Below are 12,406 nucleotides of genomic sequence, written 5' to 3' on the forward strand. Positions count from 1 at the left end.
TACACACACAAACACGCTCTCACACACACTCACATATTCACGCACATACACACACAAACACGCTCTCTCTCTCTCACACACACACACACACACATGCACATACACACACAAACACGCTCTCTCTCACACACACTCAAACACTCACGCACATACACACACAAACACGCTCTCATTCTCACACACACACACACACTCATGCATATACACACACAAACACGCTCTCACACACACATACACACACACACACTCACGCACATACACACACAAACACGCACTCTCTCACACACACACACTCACGCACATACACACACAAACACACACTCTCTCACACACACTCACACACTCACGCACATACACACACAAACACGCTCTCTCTCACACACACTCACATATTCACGCACATGCACACACAAACACGCTCTCTCTCTCACACACACACACTCACGCACATACACACACAAACACGCTCTCTCTCTCACACACACTCACACACTCACGCACATACACACACAAACACGTTCTCATTCTCACACACACACTCACGCACACACACATACAATCACGCTCTCATTCTCACACACACACACTCACACTCACGCACATACACACACAAACACACACTCTCACACACACTCACACTCATGCACATACACACAAACACGCACTCTCTCACACACACACACACACGCACATACACATACAAACACGCTCTCTCTCTCTCACACACACTCACACACTCACGCACATACACACACAAACACGGTCTCTCTCACACACTCAGGCACATACACACACAAACACACTCTCTCTTACACACACTCACACTCACGCTCTCTCTCTCACACACACACTCATGCACATACACACACGAACACACACTCATGCACATACGCACACAAACATGCTCTCACATACACTCACGCACGTACACACACAAACACGCTCTCTCTCTCACACACACACACACACTCACGCACATACACACACAAACACGCTCTCTCTCACACTCATACACTCACGCACATACACACACAAACACGCTCTCTCTCACACACACTCACACACTCACGCACATACACACACAAACACGCTCTCTCTCACACACACTCATACACTCACGCACATACACACACAAACACGCTCTCTCTCACACACACTCACGCACATACACACACAAACACGCTCTCTCTCTCACACACACCCACACACTCACGCACATACACACACAAACACGCTCTCTCTCACACACACGCACACTCACGCACATACACACACAAACACGCTCTCTCTCACACACACACACTCACGCACATACACACACAAACACGCTCTCTCTCACACACACACACTCACGCACATACACGCACAAACACGCTCTCTGTCTCACACACACTCACACACTCACGCACATACACACACAAACACGTTCTCATTCTCACACACACTCACACACTCACGCACATACACACACAAACACGCTCTCTCTCTCTCACAGACTCATGCACATTCACACACAAACACGCTCTCTCTCACACATACTCATACACTCACGCACATACACACACAAACATGCTCTCATTCTCACACACACACACACTCACGCACATACATACACAAACACGCTCTCTCTCTCTCACACACACTCACACACTCACGTACTTACACACACAAACACGCTCTCTCTCTCACACACACACTCACACACTCACGCACATACACACACAAACACGCTCTCTCTCACACACACACAATCACGCACATACACACACAAATACACACTCTCTCACACACACACACTCACGCACATACACATACAAACACGCTCTCTCCCTCTCACACACACACACACGCACATGCACACAGAAACTCGCTCTCTCTCTCTCTCACACACACACACTCACACACATACACACACAATCACGCTCTCTCTCACACACACACTCACACACTCACTCACATACACACACAAACACGCTCTCATTCTCACACACACTCACACACTCACGCACATACACACACAAACACGCTCTCATTCTCACACACACTCACACACTCACGCACATACACACACAAACACGCTCTCATTCTCACACACACTCACACACTCACGCACATACACACACAAACACGCTCTCATTCTCACACACACTCATACACTCACGCTCTCTCACACACACAAACACTCATGCACATACACACACAAACACACACTCATACATGTACACACACAAACACGCTCTCTCTCACACACACACTCACGCACATACACACACAAACACGCTCTCTCTCTCACACACACTCACGCACATACACACACAAACACGCTTTCATTCTCACACACACTCACACTCACGCACATAAACACACAAACACGCTCTCTCTCTCTCACAGACTCACGCACATACACACACAAACACGCTCTCTCTCTCTCACACACTCACGCACATACACACACAAACACGCTCTCATTCTCACACACACTCACACACTCACGCACATACACACACAAACACGCTCTCATTCTCACACACACTCACACACTCACGCACATACACATACAAACACGCTCTCATTCTCACACACATTCACACTCACGCACATACACACAGAAACACGCTCTCTCTCTCACACACACTCACAGACACACGCACATACACACACAAACATGCTCTCTCTCTCACACACACTCACACTCACGCGCATACACACACAAACACGCTCTCCTTCTCACACACACTCACGCACATACACACACAAACACGCTCTCTCTCTCACACACACTCACACACTAACGCACATACACACACAAACACGCTCTCCTTCTCACACACACTCACACTCACGCACATACACACACAAACACGCTCTCTCTCTCACATACAGTCACACGCTCACGCACATACACACACAAACACGCTCTCTCTCACACATACTCACGCACATACACACACAAACATGCTCTCTCTCTCACACACTCACACACTCACGCACATACACACACAAACACGCTCTCTCTCTCACACACACTCACACACTCACGCACATACACACACAAACACGCTCTCTATCTCACACACACTCACGCACATACACACACAAACACGCTCTCTATCTCATACACACTCACACACTCACGCACATACACACACAAACAGGCTCTCTCTCTCACACACACTCACGCACATACACACACAAACACGCTCTCTCTCTCACACACACTCACACACTAACGCACATACACACACAAACATGCTCTCCTTCTCACACACACTCACACTCACGCACATACACACACAAACACGCTCTCTCTCTCACATACAGTCGCACACTCACGCACATACACACACAAACACGCTCTCTCTCACACATACTCACGCACATACACACACAAACATGCTCTCTCTCTCACACACTCACACACTCACACACATACACACACAAACACGCTCTCTCTCTCTCACACATACTCACACACTCACGCACATACACACACAAACACGCTCTCTCTCTCACACACACTCACACACTCACGCACATACACACACAAACACACTCTCTCTCTCACACACTCATGCACATACACACACAAACACGCTCTCTATCTCACACACACACACGCACATACACACACAAACACGCTCTCTATCTTATACACACTCACACACTCACGCACATACACACACAAACAGGCTCTCTCTCTCACACACACTCACGCACATACACACACAAGCACGCTCTCTCTCTCACACACACTCACACACTCACGCACATACACACACAAACACGCTCTCTATCTCACACACACTCATACACTCACGCACATACACACACAAACACGCTCTCTCTCTCACACACACTCACACACTCACGCACATACACACACAAACACGCTCTCATTCTCACACACTCATACACTCACGCACATACACACACAAACACGCACTCTCTCACACACACACACTCATGCACATACACATACAAACACGCTCTCTCTCTCTCACACACTCACACACTCACGCACATACACACACAAACACGCTCTCATTCTCACACACACACACACTCACGCACATACACATACAAACTCTCATTCTCACACACACTCATACACTCACACTCTCTTACACACACACACACTCATGCACATACACACACAAACACACACTCATGCACGTACACACACAAACACGCTCTCTCTCACACGCACTCATACACTCACGCACATACACACACAAACACGCTCTCTCTCACACACACTCACGCACATACACACACAAACACGCACTCTCTCACACACACTCACGCACATACACACATAAACACGCTCTCTCTCACACACACTCACACACTCACGCACATACACACATAAACACGCTCTCTCTCTCACACACACTCACACACTTACGCACATACACACACAAACACGCTCTCATTCTCTCACACACTCATACACTCACGCACATACACACACAAACACGCTCTCTCTCACACACACTCACGCACATACACACACAAACACGCTCTCTCTCACACACACTCATACACTCACGCACATACACACACAAACACGCACTCTCTCACACACACTCACGCACATACACACACAAACACGCTCTCTCACACACACACACACTCACGCACATACACACACAAACACGCTCTCATTCTCACACACACTCATACACTCACGCACATACACACACAAACACGCTCTCTCTCACACACACTCACGCACATACACACACAAACACGCACTCTCTCACACACACACACACTCACGCACATACACATACAAACACGCTCTCTCTCACACGCACTCACACATACACACACAAACACGCTCTCATTCTCACACACACTCACACACTCACGCACATACACACACAAACACGCTCTCATTCTCACACCCACACACACTCACGCACATACACACACAAACACGCTCTCTCTCACACACTCATACATTCACGCACATACACACACAAACACGCTCTCATTCTCACACACACACACTCACACACATACACACACAAACACGCTCTCTCTCTCACACACACACTCATACACTCACACACATACACACACAAACACGCTCTCATTCTCACACACACTCACACACTCACGCACATACACACACAAACACGCTCTCATTCTCACACACACTCACACACTCACGCACATACACACAAACACGCTCTCATTCTCACACACACACACACTCACGCACATACACACACAAACACGCTCTCACACACACTCACATATTCACGCACATACACACACAAACACGCTCTCTCTCTCTCACACACACACACACACACATGCACATACACACACAAACACGCTCTCTCTCACACACACTCAAACACTCACGCACATACACACACAAACACGCTCTCATTCTCACACACACACACACACTCATGCATATACACACACAAACACGCTCTCACACACACATACACACACACACACTCACGCACATACACACACAAACACGCACTCTCTCACACACACACACTCACGCACATACACACACAAACACACACTCTCTCACACACACTCACACACTCACGCACATACACACACAAACACGCTCTCTCTCACACACACTCACATATTCACGCACATGCACACACAAACACGCTCTCTCTCTCACACACACACACTCACGCACATACACACACAAACACGCTCTCTCTCTCACACACACTCACACACTCACGCACATACACACACAAACACGTTCTCATTCTCACACACACACTCACGCACACACACATACAATCACGCTCTCATTCTCACACACACACACTCACACTCACGCACATACACACACAAACACACACTCTCACACACACTCACACTCATGCACATACACACAAACACGCACTCTCTCACACACACACACACACGCACATACACATACAAACACGCTCTCTCTCTCTCACACACACTCACACACTCACGCACATACACACACAAACACGGTCTCTCTCACACACTCAGGCACATACACACACAAACACACTCTCTCTTACACACACTCACACTCACGCTCTCTCTCTCACACACACACTCATGCACATACACACACGAACACACACTCATGCACATACGCACACAAACATGCTCTCACATACACTCACGCACGTACACACACAAACACGCTCTCTCTCTCACACACACACACACACTCACGCACATACACACACAAACACGCTCTCTCTCACACTCATACACTCACGCACATACACACACAAACACGCTCTCTCTCACACACACTCACACACTCACGCACATACACACACAAACACGCTCTCTCTCACACACACTCATACACTCACGCACATACACACACAAACACGCTCTCTCTCACACACACTCACGCACATACACACACAAACACGCTCTCTCTCTCACACACACCCACACACTCACGCACATACACACACAAACACGCTCTCTCTCACACACACGCACACTCACGCACATACACACACAAACACGCTCTCTCTCACACACACACACTCACGCACATACACACACAAACACGCTCTCTCTCACACACACACACTCACGCACATACACGCACAAACACGCTCTCTGTCTCACACACACTCACACACTCACGCACATACACACACAAACACGTTCTCATTCTCACACACACTCACACACTCACGCACATACACACACAAACACGCTCTCTCTCTCTCACAGACTCATGCACATTCACACACAAACACGCTCTCTCTCACACATACTCATACACTCACGCACATACACACACAAACATGCTCTCATTCTCACACACACACACACTCACGCACATACATACACAAACACGCTCTCTCTCTCTCACACACACTCACACACTCACGTACTTACACACACAAACACGCTCTCTCTCTCACACACACACTCACACACTCACGCACATACACACACAAACACGCTCTCTCTCACACACACACAATCACGCACATACACACACAAATACACACTCTCTCACACACACACACTCACGCACATACACATACAAACACGCTCTCTCCCTCTCACACACACACACACGCACATGCACACAGAAACTCGCTCTCTCTCTCTCTCACACACACACACTCACACACATACACACACAATCACGCTCTCTCTCACACACACACTCACACACTCACTCACATACACACACAAACACGCTCTCATTCTCACACACACTCACACACTCACGCACATACACACACAAACACGCTCTCATTCTCACACACACTCACACACTCACGCACATACACACACAAACACGCTCTCATTCTCACACACACTCACACACTCACGCACATACACACACAAACACGCTCTCATTCTCACACACACTCATACACTCACGCTCTCTCACACACACAAACACTCATGCACATACACACACAAACACACACTCATACATGTACACACACAAACACGCTCTCTCTCACACACACACTCACGCACATACACACACAAACACGCTCTCTCTCTCACACACACTCACGCACATACACACACAAACACGCTTTCATTCTCACACACACTCACACTCACGCACATAAACACACAAACACGCTCTCTCTCTCTCACAGACTCACGCACATACACACACAAACACGCTCTCTCTCTCTCACACACTCACGCACATACACACACAAACACGCTCTCATTCTCACACACACTCACACACTCACGCACATACACACACAAACACGCTCTCATTCTCACACACACTCACACACTCACGCACATACACATACAAACACGCTCTCATTCTCACACACATTCACACTCACGCACATACACACAGAAACACGCTCTCTCTCTCACACACACTCACAGACACACGCACATACACACACAAACATGCTCTCTCTCTCACACACACTCACACTCACGCGCATACACACACAAACACGCTCTCCTTCTCACACACACTCACGCACATACACACACAAACACGCTCTCTCTCTCACACACACTCACACACTAACGCACATACACACACAAACACGCTCTCCTTCTCACACACACTCACACTCACGCACATACACACACAAACACGCTCTCTCTCTCACATACAGTCACACGCTCACGCACATACACACACAAACACGCTCTCTCTCACACATACTCACGCACATACACACACAAACATGCTCTCTCTCTCACACACTCACACACTCACGCACATACACACACAAACACGCTCTCTCTCTCACACACACTCACACACTCACGCACATACACACACAAACACGCTCTCTATCTCACACACACTCACGCACATACACACACAAACACGCTCTCTATCTCATACACACTCACACACTCACGCACATACACACACAAACAGGCTCTCTCTCTCACACACACTCACGCACATACACACACAAACACGCTCTCTCTCTCACACACACTCACACACTAACGCACATACACACACAAACATGCTCTCCTTCTCACACACACTCACACTCACGCACATACACACACAAACACGCTCTCTCTCTCACATACAGTCGCACACTCACGCACATACACACACAAACACGCTCTCTCTCACACATACTCACGCACATACACACACAAACATGCTCTCTCTCTCACACACTCACACACTCACACACATACACACACAAACACGCTCTCTCTCTCTCACACATACTCACACACTCACGCACATACACACACAAACACGCTCTCTCTCTCACACACACTCACACACTCACGCACATACACACACAAACACACTCTCTCTCTCACACACTCATGCACATACACACACAAACACGCTCTCTATCTCACACACACACACGCACATACACACACAAACACGCTCTCTATCTTATACACACTCACACACTCACGCACATACACACACAAACAGGCTCTCTCTCTCACACACACTCACGCACATACACACACAAGCACGCTCTCTCTCTCACACACACTCACACACTCACGCACATACACACACAAACACGCTCTCTCTCTCACACACACACACTCACGCACATACACACACAAACACGCTCTCTCTCACACACACGCACACTCACGCACATACACACACAAACACGCTCTCTCTCACACACACACACTCACGCACCTACACACACAAACACGCTCTCTCTCACACACACACACTCACGCACCTACACACACAAACACGCTCTCTCTCACACACACACACTCACGCACATACACACACAAACACGCTCTCTCTCACACACACTCACACACTCATGCACATACACACACAAACACGCTCTCATTCTCACACACACTCATACACTCACGCACATACACACACAAACACGCACTCTCTCACACACAAACACTCACGCACATACACATACAAACACGCTCTCTGTCTCTCACACACTCACACACTCACGCACATACACACACAAACACGCTCTCATTCTCACACACACACACACTCACGCACATACACATACAAACTCTCATTCTCACACACACTCATACACTCACACTCTCTTACACACACATACACTCATGCACATACACACACAAACACACACTCATGCACGTACACACACAAACACGTTCTCTCTCACACACACTCATACACTCACGCACACACACACACAAACACGCTCTCTCTCACACACACTCATACACTCACGCACATACACACACAAACACGCTCTCTCTCACACACACTCACGCACATACACACACAAACACGCACTCTCTCACACACACTCACGCACATACACACACAAACACGCTCTCTCTCTCACACACACACACACTCACGCACATACACACACAAACACGCTCTCTCTCACACACACTCACGCACATACACACACAAACACGCACTCTCTCACACACACACACACTCACGCACATACACATACAAACACGCTCTCTCTCTCTCACACGCACTCACACACTCACGCACATACACACACAAACACGCTCTCATTCTCACACACACTCACACACTCACGCACATACACACAGAAACACGCTGTCTCTCTCACACACACACACTCACGCACATACACACACAAACACGCTATCTCTCTCTCACACACACACTCACGCACATACACACACAAACACGCTCTCCTTCTCTCACACACTCACGCACATACACACACAAACACGCTCTCTCTCTCACACACACTCACACACTAACGCACATACACACACAAACACGCTCTCCTTCTCACACACACACACACTCACACATACACACACAAATACGCTCTCACTCTCACACACACTCACACACTCATGCACATACACACACAAACACGCTCTCTCTCTCACACACACTCACACACTCACGCACATACACACACAAACACGCTCTCTCTCACACACACTCACGCACATACACACACAAACACGCTCTCTATCTCACACACACTCATACACTCACGCACATACACACACAAACACGCTCTCTCTCTCACACACACACTCACACACTCACGCACATACACACACAAACACGCTCTCATTCTCACACACTCATACACTCACGCACATACACACACAAACACGCACTCTCTCACACACACACACTCACGCACATACACATACAAACACGCTCTCTCTCTCACACACTCACACACTCACGCACATACACACACAAACACGCTCTCATTCTCACACACACACACACTCACGCACATACACATACAAACTCTCATTCTCACACACACTCATACACTCACACTCTCTTACACACACACACACTCATGCACATACACACACAAACACACACTCATGCACGTACACACACAAACACGCTCTCTCTCACACACACTCATACACTCACGCACATACACACACAAACACGCTCTCTCTCACACACACTCACGCACATACACACACAAACACGCTCTCTCTCTCACACACACTCACACACTTACGCACATACACACACAAACACGCTCTCATTCTCACACACACTCACACACTCACGCACATACACACAGAAACACGCTGTCTCTCTCACACACACACACTCACGCACATACACACACAAACACGCTATCTCTCTCTCACACACACACTCACGCACATACACACACAAACACGCTCTCCTTCTCTCACACACTCACGCACATACACACACAAACACGCTCTCTCTCTCACACACACTCACACACTAACGCACATACACACACAAACACGCTCTCCTTCTCACACACACACACACTCACACATACACACACAAATACGCTCTCTCTCTCACACACACTCACACACTCATGCACATACACACACAAACACGCTCTCTCTCTCACACACACTCACACACTCACGCACATACACACACAAACACGCTCTCTCTCACACACACTCACGCACATACACACACAAACACGCTCTCTATCTCACACACACTCATACACTCACGCACATACACACACAAACACGCTCTCTCTCTCACACACACTCACACACTCACGCACATACACACACAAACACGCTCTCATTCTCACACACTCATACACTCACGCACATACACACACAAACACGCACTCTCTCACACACACACACTCATGCACATACACATACAAACACGCTCTCTCTCTCTCACACACTCACACACTCACGCACATACACACACAAACACGCTCTCATTCTCACACACACACACACTCACGCACATACACATACAAACTCTCATTCTCACACACACTCATACACTCACACTCTCTTACACACACACACACTCATGCACATACACACACAAACACACACTCATGCACGTACACACACAAACACGCTCTCTCTCACACGCACTCATACACTCACGCACATACACACACAAACACGCTCTCTCTCACACACACTCACGCACATACACACACAAACACGCACTCTCTCACACACACTCACGCACATACACACATAAACACGCTCTCTCTCACACACACTCACACACTCACGCACATACACACATAAACACGCTCTCTCTCTCACACACACTCACACACTTACGCACATACACACACAAACACGCTCTCATTCTCTCACACACTCATACACTCACGCACATACACACACAAACACGCTCTCTCTCACACACACTCACGCACATACACACACAAACACGCTCTCTCTCACACACACTCATACACTCACGCACATACACACACAAACACGCACTCTCTCACACACACTCACGCACATACACACACAAACACGCTCTCTCACACACACACACACTCACGCACATACACACACAAACACGCTCTCATTCTCACACACACTCATACACTCACGCACATACACACACAAACACGCTCTCTCTCACACACACTCACGCACATACACACACAAACACGCACTCTCTCACACACACACACACTCACGCACATACACA

The sequence above is a fragment of the Chiloscyllium punctatum genome, chromosome 47 (assembly GCF_047496795.1).
Source record: "Chiloscyllium punctatum isolate Juve2018m chromosome 47, sChiPun1.3, whole genome shotgun sequence".
Classification (NCBI taxonomy): Eukaryota; Metazoa; Chordata; class Chondrichthyes; order Orectolobiformes; family Hemiscylliidae; genus Chiloscyllium; species Chiloscyllium punctatum.